The sequence below is a fragment of the Salmo salar genome, chromosome 14 (assembly GCF_965601325.2).
Source record: "Salmo salar chromosome 14, fSalSal1, whole genome shotgun sequence".
Classification (NCBI taxonomy): domain Eukaryota; kingdom Metazoa; phylum Chordata; class Actinopteri; order Salmoniformes; family Salmonidae; genus Salmo; species Salmo salar.
In genome coordinates this window covers 17,555,043-17,573,667 of record NC_138304.1, presented here as the reverse complement: position 1 = coordinate 17,573,667, position 18,625 = coordinate 17,555,043, and the positions used below count along the sequence as shown (strand labels likewise).

General features: G+C 40.8%; 1 long non-coding RNA gene across 1 annotated transcript; it reads right to left on the bottom strand.

Moving 5' to 3' along the window:
* Positions 1-4,537: 4,537 nt before the first annotated feature.
* On the bottom strand, positions 4,538-16,605 carry LOC106568880 (uncharacterized). The gene is made up of 4 exons (XR_001320411.3): positions 16,438-16,605; positions 11,959-12,103; positions 11,388-11,538; positions 4,538-5,548 (listed from the first exon to the last, which is right to left on the bottom strand). It is a non-coding gene; the product is annotated as an uncharacterized LOC106568880 (long non-coding RNA).
* Positions 16,606-18,625: the final 2,020 nt, after the last annotated feature.

Below are 18,625 nucleotides of genomic sequence, written 5' to 3'. Positions count from 1 at the left end.
GTGGGGGTCTGTGAGAAACCAGTGGGTGGCGCATTTTATGAAGCGTTAGGGAAATTCCCGTCTGACCAAAAGACAAGGAGACCCACCCAGATCCTTACTGTGAGCTGTCCAGGAGGAGACGCATGGACCGCAAACAAGAGGGACATGTCTTCTGACTTCAATAAGTCAATTTAATTGAATCTGTATAAAACATTTAAATGATTAAAAATAATATCAAGGTAAGTAACGCATAAAAAGGTACCCATAGTTTTCTAGAGAGAAGGCTTATGAAAAGACTAGAGCGAGGGCGTAATGGTACCATGGAAAGCCCCGCTGACAGCTGTCTGTAGGCATTTATAAGAAATGTCTACGTGGTCTGCAGCCACTACAAATAACACAAGTTGTTTATGAATACGTGTTATTAAAAATGTACAGGAGATACATACGGTGCATAGCAAGTAACAACAAGATAATCATTGAAGATGCACATGGGGTAATAAGTCACTAGTAATTCTCTATACTATGTGGATGTGAAAGTTGTGTATGGTTGAGTAAGTGTGGAAGGATGTGTTAAGCTGATTGAAATATGGATAATAAATGGATAAAAAATTTACTATTAAGATTGAAATATGGATAATAAGCTGATAGAAATGTAGCTATAATGTACTGAGTGAGTAAGAGCTGTCAGGGGACTACCTCCAGTGTGAATGTAAGCTGAGTTTTCCAGTTCTGTGTGAGCGGAGTTTTATATAACATTATCTATAACATTATCTACGGTTCTAGGGGGAGGTGGAGGGAGGTGTCTACAGGTAGAGGCTAACATGTCTCAGAAATCTCATTCGAGTAACATGTCTCAGAGGATAACATGTCACGATTAGTAACGAGGATAACATGATTACATTTCTCATTAGTAATGAGGATAAAATATCTCTGAGGGTGACATGACTTTAGATTACATGAGGATAACATGACTCATCAGTGGAGTGTGATGGAATAACATCATTATGTATGTGGAGATATGAAAGAAGGTACTACTCCCAAAAATGCTGTTAAATAGAACACGAGTGAATATTTAAACCCCTGTATGAATAGAACACTGGTGTAGAGGAGGAATTTGTGATGTAACACAAATGTATAATGGGTTACTAGAGATAAAGATGAAGTAACAATATAAATTATTATAATAATATACAACTTGCACACCCACACTTAGATGTACGTAAGTGGTGTAAAAATTATTCAAAAAGTTCAGTGGTCCCTTTATGAATAATTTTATAAAGATAAGGTTAAAGCATTATACGGGACTTGACTTACTCCTAACTAATAAAACTATAAATCCTTATGAGATTTCCTCCAACCTGGTAGTACATTTTGAAATAAACCCCATACCCTGTTAAATAGAACCAATGATTTTCTGTTAACTAAACTTAAGGCTACAATGTATTGTACTCCTGATGGCGTTTTCATTGAAATCCCAAATGATGACATTCTAAACCAATTCGTGAGTAGGCAAAATGGAAACTGCATCTGTTTCCCTGTCTCTGCTGTTTCAGGTGCCAAACTTATTATGGACCGAGCGCGCCGTCTACACAGGACTGACAGACAGTGCCAACCCAGTTAATACATATTGATCCCTCCAAAGCATTACATGTTAATCTTAAAATCATAGACATCTTAATAAGTGGAAACAGAAAGTGAATATCCAATAGAAATGTGAAATTAATATATAAAGTAACATTGTTAGGGTAGGCTAAAATGAAAACCATGCCTTCCAATATGGACAAAGGTATCATTTTTGTTTTAAACCTTGCAATAAGGGAAAAAGCAGAACGTTGTTTGAGAGTGATCCGTGTATATTAGTAGTAGTAGATTGAGAAGCGAGTACTAGTAGAAGGAAACAGATATGGAGACTAGTGAAAGTAACAAAGTGAATTGTAATTGGCTTTCAGATAGCACTCTAATAATGCAATATCTTAGTAATTTGAAGAAGTAAGATAGAGGGATTGAGCATTGGGACTGATATTAAATTAGAGGCCGCTCGCTCTGCAAGGCCTGGTCCACTGCTCTTGTGTTTAAGTCATCTGTTGTTTGAGTTAGAGATAAGCTTCCGGTGGAACAATAGATAGCCGCCAGTACTCACTGAACTCAACAGGTTGTAAGAGAGACAGTGTGGGAATTTGGGACAGAGGTCTTATTCAATTATTCATACACGTTTTTGACAATTACTTAATTGTATAGTTTAGGTAGTACCAGTGATTTAAATAAGGTAATGTAATCTAAAACAATATTTTTTTCATTATGTTGAACTGTTTCCAGAATTGAAGTTGATCCAAGTAAATGTTTTTAGTACTGAATATTGAATTGATAATCCCAAAATCAACCTTTTGAAGGTCCTAGCAGATTTGTTAATCAACAGGTTTCATATCGACATGTTTATGAATGATTATGTATCTCTCCCTTTGAAAGTCTTACTAAGGCAAGTGCCTTGGGAGAGCAGTTAAAAGTGCCCGGATCATAAACAAGTTTATAATTTATCAATAGTCCTATGTGTGATTCAGGCCACGTGAAGGTCAGGGTGAGAGCACTGCCCCTGAGTCTGGGACACCTGTCTCTAGTCTGTTTAACCATTACCTTATGAGATACAATTATTTCCTTTATGGAGTTATCAAGAGCTGTAATTTGATTTGTTATTTTTTATTTAACAGGCAGTGTTGTTTTTTAGGACGCATGAGTCACGATGTGAGTCAAGGTGTGAGTCATGTATCCAAAGGGGTATTACCGGTCCCCTATGGTAAAGATGCAAATTTGGTTCCCTGGGCCTTTGGTAAATATGCATATAGCTTTTCTTCACATGCCTGCCAGTTAAAGGAAAAATATGTTGGTAATGGTTGAGTTACTCCAAATGGGTTTACATTTTCCCCACCTCGAGTGATGTTTTGTTTTTATCTTGCTTCAATAACAACTTTCACCAGATTGGGTCTGCTGGATGGTTGGAATTTCTCCCTAAGGATTAGCCCTCTAACTCCCTGACCCTGTAACTCTGCAATGAGATCGCCAAGATGATAGGTGAGTATAAGCCAATTTTGAGGTAATGGCGAAGGTGACCACAGATGGTATCTAGATGCATGGAAGGGATCAATTGACCACGAACTGTGTGAACCTCAACCTCCCCTAACCAGCTGAAGCAATGTCGACAATGGCATTCAGTATGGTCTTTCACCACTTCTACTGTGAGACCTGAGTCCGAGCCAGCAACCTGTACACAGCATCCAGTCAAAACTATCAACTGCCTTTTCTCTCATGCCTTTTCTCTCAGGAGTGCGACATGTGTCCATGTGGAGTGAGCTTGGAGAAAGATCCCATCCAAACATGCTGGTGTACTGGTAGGAAAATGGACAAAGACATAATGGACTGTAAAGGACAGTGGCGGCTCAGGTGAGAGACATTATCAAGGGCCATCCACTTTGAACATGCGCCATTGAGAGGATGAACTGAAACACTTTCTGAAGAAGAACATGAAGAAACACCAGAAGGATGGGTGCCGGGAGGGGGGTGGTCAACAGTGCCTGTAATTGATTTAGGCTTATCCAAAATTGTCAGGTTGATTGTGGAGGTCTGCACACTGCAACATTTATAGTAATTTAGACTAAGAATGCATTGAGATACCAATCTGTCATTACTACAAGTGATGAGAGAAGTTTATGCTAGAAAAATAAGATGAATATACTGTATATATAAATGTACATTCTGCCAGTATTGGTGTGTGCTAAGTTGGCGGTCTTAAATTAAAGTGATAGAACCAACATGAAGCACTAAGGACTGTCATTCTAAATTTGGGTTGGATCATTTATCAATAGTTATAATTATGATTTGGAAAGGCTTCTAGAGACATATATGCCCCTAAAACATGAGGAGAGCCACTAGATTGTAGCTTGGGATATCCTTGCCCCAATCTCATTCTTATCAAGGTTGGTGTGAAACTGTTATAACGTGTTCTCTCTTCCCTGTGAAAATCAATATGCATGTATCCTAGACCAAATACGGGGGATCTCTAGAGACGCAGGGAAATGCAAAAATAATTGCGTAAACTGGCTCAGCAAAACAGAGAGGCTCTTGACTATCTTTTGGCAGGTCAAGGGGGCACTTGTGCAATCATTGGAGATGAATGTTGTACTTTTGTCCCAGATCACTCTTCTAATATGACTGATCTCACCGAATACATTACCACTGTTGATAAGAATAATTCCCCACAACTGGAGTGGACTCCTGCAACTTGGTTGGAATCCCTGTTTGGAAGTTAGGAATCCCAAATTCCCAAATGGGCTGCAGCGTGTGGTTTTTGTCTCTTAGTTAGTCTAAATTGTGTTATTTAACATGCTGTGTGTGTGTAGTTTTGATAAATTCACTCCCATTTAATAGAAGTAACTTTATTATGATAGTATTACCATACTAATTGGATTGTACAACCCAGAATGAAGGGCTTGAAATGAAGTGTCTGGTTTTATGTGTTCATTTCCCTTACTTCAATAGAAATATGACATGGAAGTTAAAGAATATTTACCTTAAAATGTAATGATTTATTTTCACACAAGTGATAAAAGGGTGGAATGTGAAGGACATTTTACTTTGTGCATGCTGTGGGAAAATTCCTACACAGGGACACTCAAAGTCAATCTTAAATGAGCAATCGTTTGTCAGCGCGCTGGAGAGATTCCAACTCAATGCACCATAGTACACATATCAATCAGGAGCTCTCCCTTGGCAGACCCAGCAGTTGTCTTATATACAGCTATACACAGACAAGTTATATTTGCATAATTAATTATTCATTACTGTTTTGTTTCATTCATGTGACTGACCAACGCTGGTTCATAACGTGACAGACCAACACCTCACGAGGCTTCTCTCTAAGCTGAGACCTTGAAACTGAGATATCTTTCGTTTGTTCTCAAAACACTGCCAAATTGCAGCTACTGATAAGAGGAAGATTTGTTCAGTCAACAACAACACAGAAATGGGTTTATAGAACAGCACATGAATAGAACACAGAAATTGGTTATAAGAAAAGCACACATAAAAATTCCCATTACATGCATCTTGTCGTTGGTGTCATAAACAATCCTTGATTCCTACCTGTGCCTGGTAAAGATGTGAGGGTGGCCGTCATGACCTCCTACTTTAGACTATTTGGCAGAATGCCCAGAATATGTTCTTTAAGATAGGAGACGGTGCCAGACACATGACAGAACCAACCCTATGAACTATGCCTATGTAATATGTCTGTAACCAGTATATAAGGGAACTAAACGGGACTGCCCCGTGGGAGCTCCTGACAGACGTTCACTATGGTGCATCAAGTTTGTTGGAACCTCTCCAGTGAGCTGACAAAGAATGATTAATTTCAGATTGTCGCATTTCCACGACACCATACACGCCATCTGCCTGGTACAGTTGAAACCGGGACTCATCTATGAAGAGCACACTTCTCCTGTGTGCCAGTGGACATCGAAGGTGAGCATTTGCCCACTGAAGTCCGGTTACGCCGCCGAGCTGCAGTCAGGTCAAGACCCTGGTGAGGACGACAAGCACGCAGATAAGCTTCCCTGAGATGGTTTCTAACAGTTTGTGCAGAAATACTTTGGTTGTGCAAACCCACAGTTTCATCAGCTGTATGGGTGGCTGGTCTCAGACGATCCCGCAGGTAAGAAGCCGGATGTGGAAGTCCTGGCTGGTTACACTTGGTCTGCGGTTGGACATACTGCAAAATTCTCTAAAACAACGTTGGAGGCAGCTTATGGTGGAGAAATGAATGTTACATTCTCTGGCAACAGCTCTGGTGGACATTCCTGCAGTCAGCATGCCAATTGCACACTCCCTCAAACCGTGTTACATCTGTGGCATTGTGTTGTGACACAACTGCACATTTTAGAGTGGCCTTTTATTGTACCCAGTGCAAGATGCACCTGTGTAATGCTATTTAATCAGCTTCTTGATATGTCACACCTGTCAGGTGGATGGATTATCTTGGCAAAGGAGAAATACTAACAGGGATGTAAACAAATTTGAGAGAAATAAGCTTTTTGTGCGTATGGAACATTTATAGGGTATTTTATTTCAGCTCATGAAACACAGGACAAACACTTTACATGTTGCGTTGATATTTTTCTTCAGTCTAACATGACAACTCTATGGAAAGGGAAGATGCTTATGAACACCATGGTGTCCTCCATTTTGCTCTACGATCACCACAAGTGTCACGGGACTATAGAAATTATGGAATTATGGAGGTAGTTTTGTGCCAACACAAAAAGGGGTTAAATATGTCAAACTAATATTTATTGAGATTTCTTGTATCTCCTAGATATAGGACAGACGCTTCAATTTTTGACTGTCTTTTTTGCTATTTATAAATTATATTCAATGCGTTTTATGGGCTGTAGTAGTAAAAGACAAATTCAATATTTTTTCAAATAATTCAGAAATATTTAGGGGGGATACCTAAAAGCTGTCCTAAAATTCAAAATCAAATAGCTAAATAATGAGCCATGGTATCTTAAAACCATTCTATATGTTAGTTTAGTAGACTAACCCCCCCCCCCCCCAAACGGCTTAGACTTTTAGAGGATTTATTAACACATCTTTGTTCAGGTCAAGAGAGAGGTGGGGGATGTGAGCATTCTCATAAACAATGCAGGCATGGTCACAGGCAGACTCCCTCATTGAGAAAACCCTTGAAGTAAACACCATGGCACACTTTTGGGTGAGCTAATGCACTTACAGCTCACATCTGCTACACTGACATCAACACAACTATCTTGTCTGTTTTCTCTCCCTTGCTGTCTTTATCAATGCAGGCATTTAAATGTGAAAGCAATATCCTAAATCATGTCCCTTTATAGTGGCAATTCCACTCACTCCCCCTCCAGTGAACACAGATCTGAAGCAAACTGAAATTCATATTTCATTGTGGAAGTTCTTATCCTGATTTCTTCTAATTTCTCTCTAGACTTATAAAGCCTTCCTCCCAGTGATGATTACCAACAACCATGGTCACCTGGTTAGCGTTGCTAGTTCAGCTGGTCAGATTGGTGTCAATGGACTAGCAGATAAATCACCTACTATGCATGTGTGCATGGCTTACTCCAATGTTCCTCAATACTGGTCCTGGAGAGCAACGGTGTGCAGGCTTTTGTTCCAGTCCAGCACCAAGAAACCTGAACGCTAATCAATGTAGTACCGATGATGATGCACCAACACTATGCAGATGGAATTCCCTGATACCTCCCATTGCCCATCTGGTGAAAATTGAAAGCTGACAATTTATCTAGAGCCATTATCCAAATGTTGGAAAATGATGTTATACTAACAAAAATCCCCTTGGAGCCCTCCAACAGTGTGAAATGCAGACAGCTGTTAAACCCACAAATCTACACTTTGCTATCAGTAGCCAATGACACTGATGCTCAAATCGAATGGCTTCGAATGGAACAGAAAGCACAATTCACAGTCTGAGGTGTGTGTTGGCAATGGCCATGGGCTAAACGTGGGCCAAACAGCGTGCAAGGGACCAGTGCAGCTTAAGGCATGTTGTCTCACAGTACTCTGTGTTCTCACCCAGGCACTTCCCCAGGAGATCCATATGCTTCTACCTCAAGGAACTACGAGGACACGGTGAGGAGAGGTCAGCCACTTTATAAAACACTCATGTCACCATTTGTGCATTATCAACTATCTTGGATAAATAATCATCTATAGTGGATCAGAAGGGAAGTTTTCAACTAGAACCTGTGATCATTAATGTGTGCTCCCAAATAACAACAAATAATCTCACAATATCTGAAGAAAACCACATGTTTTTGAACGTAGTATTCCTTATTCTAGTGAAAAAACATAGCATTTATGTAAAACATACGTTTATCTTAACTATATCTGATCTTACTGAGCCTGCCTGATGCAGTGAAGTAGCACACTTCATAAGTGCTCGCAGTTTAGCCTGGCTATGCATTTGTCCATAGACAAAATACTAAAGCTCTGTTGCTTGGCAACCCAGCTCAAAAGCTTAGGTCCACATACACCAACGGTATGAAAATGTTTGACTATTGTCTTAAAGTGTGTGGGGGTGGGGGGGGGGGTTTGGTTAGTCAGACTAAACCAGATATTTGTTTAAATGTTATTCTGCCTATTTTTCCTCTTTCATAACTACAGTATTTACTACAGTAAATCCTATCCTGTCAGAGACTTCACTCAGTTGAACTGTGTCCCTCCTCTGACACAAGCACCATTAAGGGACGATTTACAATGAGGTCCAAAAGTTATTGGAAGGTGACAAAATGTGTTGTTTTGGCTCTGTACTCCAGCACTTTTTAAATGATACAATGACTATGGGGTTAAAGTGCAGACTGTCAGCTTTCATTTGTGGGATTTCTTCATCCATATCGTGTGAACCGTTTAGGAATTACACCACTTTTTGTACAAAGTCCCCGCATTTTAGGGAACCAAAAGTATTTGGACATATTCACGTGTATTAAAGTAGTCAAGTTTATTATTTGGTCCCATATTCCTAGCGCGGAGTGACTACATCAAGCTTGTGACAAACTTGTCGGATGTATTTGCTGTTTGTTTTGGTTGCGTTTCAGATTATTTTGTGCCCAATAGAAATTAATGGTAAATAATGTATTGTGTCATTTTGGAGTCAATATGTCATTAAAAATAGAACATGTTTCTAAACCCATTAAAAATTCATGTGGATGCTACCATGATTACAGATAATCATGAATAATGAGAGAAAGTTGGAGGTGTAATTATCATACCGCCCCAAAAAAATCAAACTTCCTGTTATTGGTGAAGGTGAGAGGTTAGAATGTTGGGGGATATGATCTTTGTGCCTCTAACTTTCAAAGGTTGCTGTTACGCAAGGCGTTTCAACAGCAGAATCTGAAGTTGACTTATTGTAAAGTAATTCGATTTTAAGGAGGGGGTGTTGCTGATATACACTGCTCAAAAAAATAAAGGGAACACTTAAACAACACAATGTAACTCCAAGTCAATCACACTTCTGTGAAATGAAACTGTCCACTTAGGAAGCAACACTGATTGACAATAAATGTAACATGCTGTTGTGCAAATGGAATAGACAACAGGTGGAAATTATAGGCAATTAGCAAGACACCCCCAATAAAGGAGTGGTTCTGCAGGTGGGGACCACAGACCCCTTCTCAGTTTCTATGCTTCCTGGCTGATGTTTTGGTCACTTTTGAATGCTGGCGGTGCTTTCACTCTAGTGGTAGCATGAGACGGAGTCTACAACCCACACAAGTGGCTCAGGTAGTGCAGCTCATCCAGGATGGCACATTAATGCGAGCTGTGGCAAGAAGGTTTGCTGTGTCTGTTAGCGTAGTGTCCAGAGCATGGAGGCGCTACCAGGAGACAGGCCAGTACATCAGGAGACGTGGGGGAGGCCGTAAGAGGGCAACAACCCAGCAGCAGGACCTCTACCTCCGCCTTTGTGCAAGGAGGAGCAGGAGAAGCACTGCCAGAGCCCTGCAAAATTACCTCCAGCAGGCCACAAATGTGCATGTGTCTGCTCAAACGGTCAGAAACAGACTCCATGAGGGTGGTATGAGGGCCCGACGTCCACAGGTGGGGGTTGTGCTTACAGCCCAACACCGTGCAGGACGTTTGGCATTTGCCAGAGAACACCAAGATTGGCAAATTCGCCACTGGCGCCCTGTGCTCTTCACAGATGAAAGCAGGTTCACACTGAGCACGTGACAGACGTGACAGAGTCTGGAGACGCCGTGGAGAACGTTCTGCTGCCTGCAACATCCTCCAGCATGACCGGTTTGGCGGTGGGTCAGTCATGGTGTGGGGTGGCATTTCTTTGGGGGGCCACACAGCTCTCCATGTGCTTGCCAGAGGTAGCCTGACTGCCATTAGGTACCGAGATGAGATCCTCAGACCCCTTGTGAGACCATATGCTGGTGCAATTGGCCATGGGTTCCTCCTAATGCAAGACAATGCTAGACCTCATGTGGCTGGAGTGTGTCAGCAGTTCCTGCAAGAGGAAGGCATTGATGCTATGGACTGGCCCGCCCGTTCCCCAGACCTGAATCCAATTGAGCACATCTGGGACATCATGTCTCGCTCCATCCACCAACGCCACGCTGAACCACAGACTGTCCAGGAGTTGGCGGATGCTTTAGTCCAGGTCTGGGAGGAGATCCCTCAGGAGACCATCCGCCACCTCATCAGGAGCATGCCCAGGCGTTGTAGGGAGGTCATACAGGCACGTGGAGGCCACACACGCTACTGAGCCTCATTTTGACTCTTTTAAGGACATTACATCAAAGTTGGATCAGCCTGTAGTGTGGTTTTCCACTTTAATTTTGAGTGTGACTCCAAATCCAGACCTACATGGGTTGATAAATTGGATTTCCATTGATTATTTTTGTGTGATTTTGTTGTCAGCACATTCAACTATGTAAAGAAAAAAGTATTTAATAAGATTATTTCTTTCATTCAGATCTAGGATGTGTTGTTTAAGTGTTCCCTTTATTTTTTTGAGCAGTATATATTTATTATTTAAATGGCAACGAACTATATTTAACTACCAATTTTCACCACAGTCCTTTCAAATCCTTGTATTAATTATAACCCCAAAATGTATTACCCATCCACAGTTATCTTAATCTGAGCCTATAAAGTCCGGTAGCCTATGGTGTTGGATGCACTTTCTGGCCATGGTTGATCATGCGGTGGTTACAATGTATCATTTATCAAACGTTCAGCCTCAATTTAACTTCAGAATTGCTTTTTTATTTCTTGGGGGTGGGGGGGTTAAATCGGGTACAGCTCTAGCCGAAGACAGGCTACCAAAACTATGGGCTGTCCCCGAAAATCAGGGACGTCTGGTCAACTTCACCTATTGACCTTACTCCAGCCACCTGTGACCATTTTGGTCCATCTGTAAGTCCCTACCATACATAGTCTACTGTAATCTGACCACTTTAGGACACCTCACTAGTCTGTTTGGCTATCCCTGGCCTGTCTGAAGACTCATACTAACAGGCTAGCTTGGATCAAGAACAGTCAAAACAAGCTGCAAAAGCAAAAGTGACATCTAGGGAAGATATGGACTATGTCAATTGAAGGGAGGGAGGCTAGAGAACTAGACTGAGGGCACCCTACCTTAGCAATAGTAGAGGAAACAGAGTTTGTCACCAGTGGGTATGACTATACTGTGCAGTTTGAGCATGTAACCATTTCTGCATGTTGGAATGGAGTGATTGAATGTGTGATTATGTGACTGTGCAGCAGATCTCTGTGGATGAGGCAGTGCGACAAATAGCAAAAACCAGCATGTTATTCCCATTAGGAAAAGAAGAGTAAGAACATGAATGGATACTCACTTCTTCATGCCCATGAGAATATACATGCTCTTTGGGAGCAGAAGGTAGACCTGGTCAGTTAAAATGGCTTTCGTTATCCTCTTTGCTATGTAGTCTGGATCCAGGATAGGCAACAACAGATGCCACCAGTCCACAGTAAGCAGCATTTCGTCTAGTGTAAAGAAAGTACTTACATGTTTGTTGTTGATAGTGATAGTGTACACACGCTAAGAGAGGAAGTCTCCCAGCACCTTCGTTACTAATGCCACAACACAATCGTCAATTCCACCCTGCCAATGCCGAGACAAGGCCTTCCATTTCACGCTTCATAAAACCAATCTCAATTTAAAAAGTCTCTTGTTCAGTTTCATGTCCCATAAAAACAGGACTGGCCCTGGCTCTTAAAGGGATTGCATATTCATTTACTCATGGATGAATAAATACCCTTCAGCAGGGTCATCTCAAACTTTTCATGAGAAAAACTATTACAAATCTGCAATGAGGATAATAACCTCTTATAAACACAATGACAACTTTAAAGTGGGAAATGTAATCCCATATACAGTAACACCTCTTATGGCTGATAACTTACTTAGTATTGCAGCCATCGAACATGCCAGTGTTCATGAAATATGGATACACGATAATAGTCTTGACTCCATCCTTCCCCGTTGCCAGCAGCTCCAGAGCCACAGACTCAGCAAAGCCAATAGCAGCAAACTTGCTGGCACAGTAATCTATCAGGAGAGAAACACGTGTATTGGCATACAGTAGAGCAGGTTAACAAAGGTCTCAAATCAAATTGAATTCGTCACATGCTTCGTAAACAGGTGTGGACTAACAGTGAAATGTTTACTTACAGGCCCTTCCCAACAATCAGAGAAAGAAAATAGAGAAATAATAGAAGTGTAAAACACTCCAACATAGAGGATATATAAAACAGGTCTCCACATCAAGATAATGTAAACTAAATTGTGAAATTGCATTGTCCTTGAACCATTTGCTGTACAGCCTTATTCTAAAATGTATTGCATTTTTTTAAAATCTCAATCTACACACAATACCCCATGATGACAAGTTTCTACAACTTGATTGAAGTCTATCTGTGGTAAATTCAATTGATTGGACATGATTTGGAAAGGCACACCTTTCTGTATATGGTTCCACAGTTGACAGTGCACGTCAAAAACCAAGCCATGAGGTCAAAAGAATTGTCCGTAGAGCTCCGAGAGAGGATTGTGTTGAGGCACAGATCTGGGGAAGCATACCAAAACATTTCTGCAGCATTGAAGGTTCCTAAGAACACAGTGTCCTCCATCATTCTTCAATGCAAGAAGGTTGGAAGCAACAAGATTCCTCCTAGAGCTGGCCACCAGGCCAAATTGAGGAATCGGGGGAGAAGGGGCTTGGTCAGGGAGGTGACCAAGAACCTGAAAGTCACTCTGACAGAGCTCCAGAGTTCCTCTGTGGAGATGGGAGAACCTTTTAGAAGGACAACAATCTCTGCAACACTCCACCAATCAGGCCTTTATGGTAGAGTGGCCAGAAAGAAGCCACTCCTCAGTAAAAGGCTCATGACAGCCCACTTGGAGTTTGACAAAAGACACCTAAAGACTTTCAGACCATGAGATACAAGCTTCTTTGGTCTGGCGAAAAAAAGAAAAAGGTAGATTCTATCACTCCGTTCATCTTCATGGTTTGCTATTTGGCAAACTCCAAGCGGGCTGTCATGTGTTTTACTGAAGAGTGGCTACCGTCTGCCCACCCTACCATAAAGGCCTGATTGGTGGAATGCTGAAGAGATGGCTGTCCTTCTGGAAGGTTCTCCCATCTCTACAGAGGAACTCTGGAACTCTGTCAGAGTGACCTTCAGGTTCTTGGTCACCTCCTTGACAAAGGCCCTTCTCCCCCGATTGCTCAGTTTGGCTAGGCGGCCAGCTCTAGGAAGAGTCTTGGTGGTTCCAAACTTCTTCCATTTAAAAATGATGGAGGCCACCGTGTTCTTGGGGACCTTCAATGCTGCAGAAATGATTTGGTACCCTTCCCCAGATCTGTGCCGACAGAATCCTGTCTCGGAGCTCTACAGACAATTATTTTGACCTCATGGCTTGGGTTTTGACGTGCACTGTCAACTGTGGGACCATATACAGAAAGGTGTGCCTTTCCAAATCATGTCCAATCAATTGAATTTACCACAGGTGGACTCCAAGTTGTAGAAACGTCTCAAGGATGATCAATGTGGATAGGATGCACTTGAGCTCAATTTCGAGTCATAGCAAGGGTCTGAATACTTCTGTAAATAAGTTAATTCCAAAAAATGTTTAATGCAAACAATGTCTAAATCTGTTTTTGCTTTGTCATTACGGGGTATTGTGTGTAGATTGAGAAATGTATTTAATCCATTCTAGAATAAGGCTGTAACGTAACAAAATGTGGAAAAAGTCAAGAGGTCTGAATACTTACCGAATGCACTGTATACTAATGCAATGTTTCCCAACTCCTGTCCTCGAGTACCCCCAACAGTACAGATATGTTTTGTGGCACACATGATTCTACTTGTCAACTAATCATCAAGCCCTTGAGAAGTTGACATTTTGTCCGGGGCTACAACAAAAATGTGTGCTGTTGCAGGTAATCGAGGACCAGAGTTGGGAAACACTGTACTAGAGCATGCACCAACAAAGATACAGTCAAAGAGGGGAAAGATGAACACTGCTCGTCTCTGAGTAATACGACACTCAAGCAAATGTGACATTAAAGCCCCCTGGTCCCGTTCCCCTGCTCAGACGTTGCGTGTGTGCCACGTCAGACTGTGCCATCAAGGAGCACCACATTGCTATAACATACAGTGTCTTCAAAGTGTTCACACCCCTTGACTTTTTCCACATTTTGATGTGTTACAGCCTGAATTTTAAAATTGATAGAATTTAGATGTTTTTGTCACTGGCCTACACACTACAGCCCATAATGTCAGTGGAATTATTTTTACATTTCTTTTTACAAATGAATAAGAAATTAAAACCTGAAATGTCTTGAGTCAAGTTTAAGTATTCATCCTCTTTATAAATAAGTTCAGGAGTAGATATTTGCTTAAGTCACATAAGTTGCATGTACAGTACTCTCTGTGTGCAATAATGGTGGTTAACATGATTTTTTTAATGACTACATCTCTGTTCCCCACACATACAATTATCTGTATGGTCCCTAAGTCGAGAAATGAATTTCAAACACAGATTCAACCACAAAAACCAGGGAGGTTTTTTAATGCCTCGCAAATAAGGGCACCTATTGATAGATGGGTAAAAAAAACAAGCAGACATGTAATATTCCTTTGCGTATGGTACAGTTATTCATTACACTGGATGGTGTATCAATACACCCAGTCACTACAAAGATACAGGCGTCCTTCCCAACTCAGTTTCCGGAGAGGAAGGAAAACGCTCAGGGAATTCACCATGAGGCCAATGGTGACTTTGAAACAGGTTCAGAGTTGAATGGTTGTGACAGGAGAAAACTGAGGATGGATCAACAACATTGTAGTTACTCCACATTATTAACTTAATTGACAGAGTGAAAAGGAGGTAACCTGTACATAATAAAACTATTCCAAAATATGCATCTTGTATGCAACAAGGCACTAAAGTAATACTGCAAAAAATGTGGCAAAGCAATTCACTTTTTGTCCTGAATACAAAGTGTTGTGTTTGGGGAAAATCCAATACAACACATTATTGAGTACCACTCTCCATATTTTTAAGCATGGTGGTGGTTGCATAAGAAGACAGTGAATGTTCCCACGTGGCCGGGTTACAGTTTTGACTTAAATCTACTTGAAAGTCTATGTCAAGACCTGAAAATTGTTTGTTTAGCTATGATCAACAACCAATTTGACAGAGCTTGAAGGATTGTTGCCCAGTCCAGGTGGGGAAAGCTCTTAGACTTACCCTAAAAGACACAGCTTTAATTGCTGCCAAAGGTGCTTCTACACAGTATTGTCTCAGGGGTGTGAATACTTATGTAAATTAAATATTTCTGTATTTCATTTTCAATAAATTTGAAACATTCTAAGATGTTTTTTTTAATTATGAGGTATTGTGTGTAGATGGGTGAGAAAAATAAATATATTTGGAATTCAGGCTGTAACAAAACAAAATGCAGAATAAGTGAAGGGGTATGAATACTTTCTGATGGCACTGTATGTGGTTAGCTGATACAAAGGCAAGCCTGGATAGGTATTTTATGTATCTCCATAAGGCTTGCAAGTACCAGTAAACACTTATCAAGCCCTTACTTATGCATTGATGCCAATTACGGAGAAGTTGCTGATAAAGCAGCACCTGGTTGAGTGGGCGGCAAGACTCTATTTATCAGGAGACAACACAGATTCATAAAGACCTACACCTGATTTGGACTGCAGTCGAATATAATTATCTGCAACCTCAACATTTAAATCTACACCAAAGCCTTTTTGTGTTATGGAAATGTCCTTGAGACAGGTGTGGTAGAGAAAAAGGCTTTTAGAAACTTGGCCAGGTTCTGGTGGGTAAAGTCTTAATTTGGAGCAATTTGCATGGCTACTTTCATTCCTTGAGGCCTTTGAGTGTGAGTTGTTGGCTTCATGTTGAATACAACACAATACAGCCATGACTAATACAGACTTAATCACTCACCACCAATTACACTGAATTATTAAGACATGAAATGGCTTCTTTCCTATTATTAACATCTTAAACTTTTACACTCATGGCAATTGGCCTATGTGTATAGGATTAAATTGAAATGTCTCTTACAGAAGAAATATGAAAAGCATATGCATAACCATGGTAGCAATTGAAATTGAACATTTTGGAGATAATGGGACAATTATTAGACCAAAGGTGAGTACATAGCAGTTCACCTGACAAAACTGAAACCAAACATTACACTGTCGATTTTATGTACATTTTACATTTAATGTACTTTTATCCGCATTTGTTGATAACAAAATCTGCAACTACTCTGGATACATTCAGTAACATAAGACCATTCCTGGAAGATGTGGGGTAGGTGCAACATAATACAAAGAACTTACAAGGGTTTGAGTGAGAGGACTAACTGGTTTCTCCAAGTAGACAAACATCTCTCCAAAGTGTGCACAGTTCCTAAGTCATTTCAATGCACTATTACGACTCAAAGAGTCTTCGACTAGAAGGTACTTTTTTCAGCTCTCTTAATTGTGCCGTTGAGGAACTAGAACAACCCATAGTTGTAGTTGTTTCATTTTGAACACAACCCTGCATCCTGCCATCACGCAATTACTGTTGTTGTTTACGCAATCTAAAAACGGTCCATTATACATCGCAATCTGGGTCAGGTGGGCATCCTTTGAAAGCTTGTTCTATTGCCAACATGACTAGCTAAGTTAAAAAATAAGATCTTACATTCTCAGGCTTTCACAAGGTAGTTCAGAGAAACCGATTGTAATTTTGGGGTGCATAGAAAGCAGTCATGCGCCACAGTGAATTTTCTAAATAAACATTGTTCAGAACAACCCAGGGTATGACACCGTGTCATATTGTAACTGTACATGAAACATAATGATCATAAACTTTGACACTGTATAATGACATGAGTTTTATGATTTGGAAATATAAAGTGCACATTTGGACTCGGGTGTTTGGCTTGCTTGTATGACATCAAAGTGGTATTTACTTTCATCCTCAACATCATCTTTCAAAATACATTGAGTCATCTTAATTTACAGGATTTCCATCACTTAGACAACAACAAAAATGTGCAAAAGTTGCCCAATTACCGGGAAGGATGGGGGCAACTTCTTGTCGTGCGCGGTGCTAAAGTTCAGAACGACTGTCAGTCAAAACCCATACTGCGCTGTGAAACGCAGAGCCAGAGCTCTGACGTCATGTATAGCATGCTGCTGTACAGCCACTACGTTCCAATGTAGGTGCTTATTAGTGCCAAAATCTACCCCTTTCAACCCGTATACTGGTACGAATGTAAAGCGTTAAAGATATTCTCCTGTACTTTTGTATACTTTTTAGCCAGTAATTCTGAAAGTAGCGCTCATGAGCCAGAAGTGGTCACCGAACATAGTGTACTACGTCACATACAGTACCAGTCAAAAGTTTGGACACACTACTACTCATTCAAGGGTTTTTCTTTATTTACATAAAGGGTTTTTCTGTTTTCTACATGGTAGAATAATAGGGAAGACATCAAAACTATGAAATAACACATATGAAATCATGTAGTAACCAAAAAAGTGTGAAACAAATCCAAATATATTTTATATTCTTCAAAGTAGCCACCTTGATGACAGCTTTGATGCTGTCATCAAGGCAAAGGGGGTACATTTTGTTTAACGCTTTGCTTTCTACATGATTCGATATGTGTGATTTCATAGTTTTGATGTCTTCACTATTATTCTACAATGTAGAAAATAGTAAAAAATTAAGAAAAACCCTTGAATGAGTGGGTGGGTCCAAACGTTTGACTGGTACTGCATGTGTAGATATGTGTACCATGTCATTGTTTAGAGTAGAGTGGTCAGACAGAAGCCATTCTTCAGTAAAAGGCACATGACAGCCAGCTTGGAGTTTACCAAAAGTAAACTAAAGGACTCAGACCATGAGAAACAAGAATCTCTGGTCTGATGAAACCAACAATTGAACTCTTTGGCCTGAAGGGTCACATCTGGAGGAAACCTGGCACCATCCCTACGGTGAAGCATGGTGTGGCAGCATCAGGCTGTGGGGTTGTTTTTCAGTGGCAGGGACTGTTAGACTATTCAGGATCGAGGAAAAGATGAACGGAGCAAAGTACAGTGAGATCCTTGATTAAAACTTGCACTAGAGCGCTCAAGACCTCAGTCTGGGGCGAATGTTCACCTTCCAATAGGACAACAACTCTAAGCACACAGCCAAGACAACGCAGGAGTGTCTTCGGGACAAGTCTCTGAATCGATCGAACCGATCGATTCCCGATCGAACATCTCTGGAGAGACCTGAAAATAGCTGTGCAGCGACGCTCCCCATCCAACCTGACAGAGCTTGAGAGGATCCGCAGAGAGGAATGGGAGAAACTCCCCAAATACAGCTGTAGCCAAGCTTGTAGCGTCATACCCAAGAAGACTCGAGGCTCTAATCACTGCCAAAGGTGCTTCAACAAAGTACTGAGAAAAGGGTCTGAATACTTATGTAAATGTGATGCGTTTTTTAATTTGAATACATTTGCAAAAATGTCTAAACTTGTTTGTACTT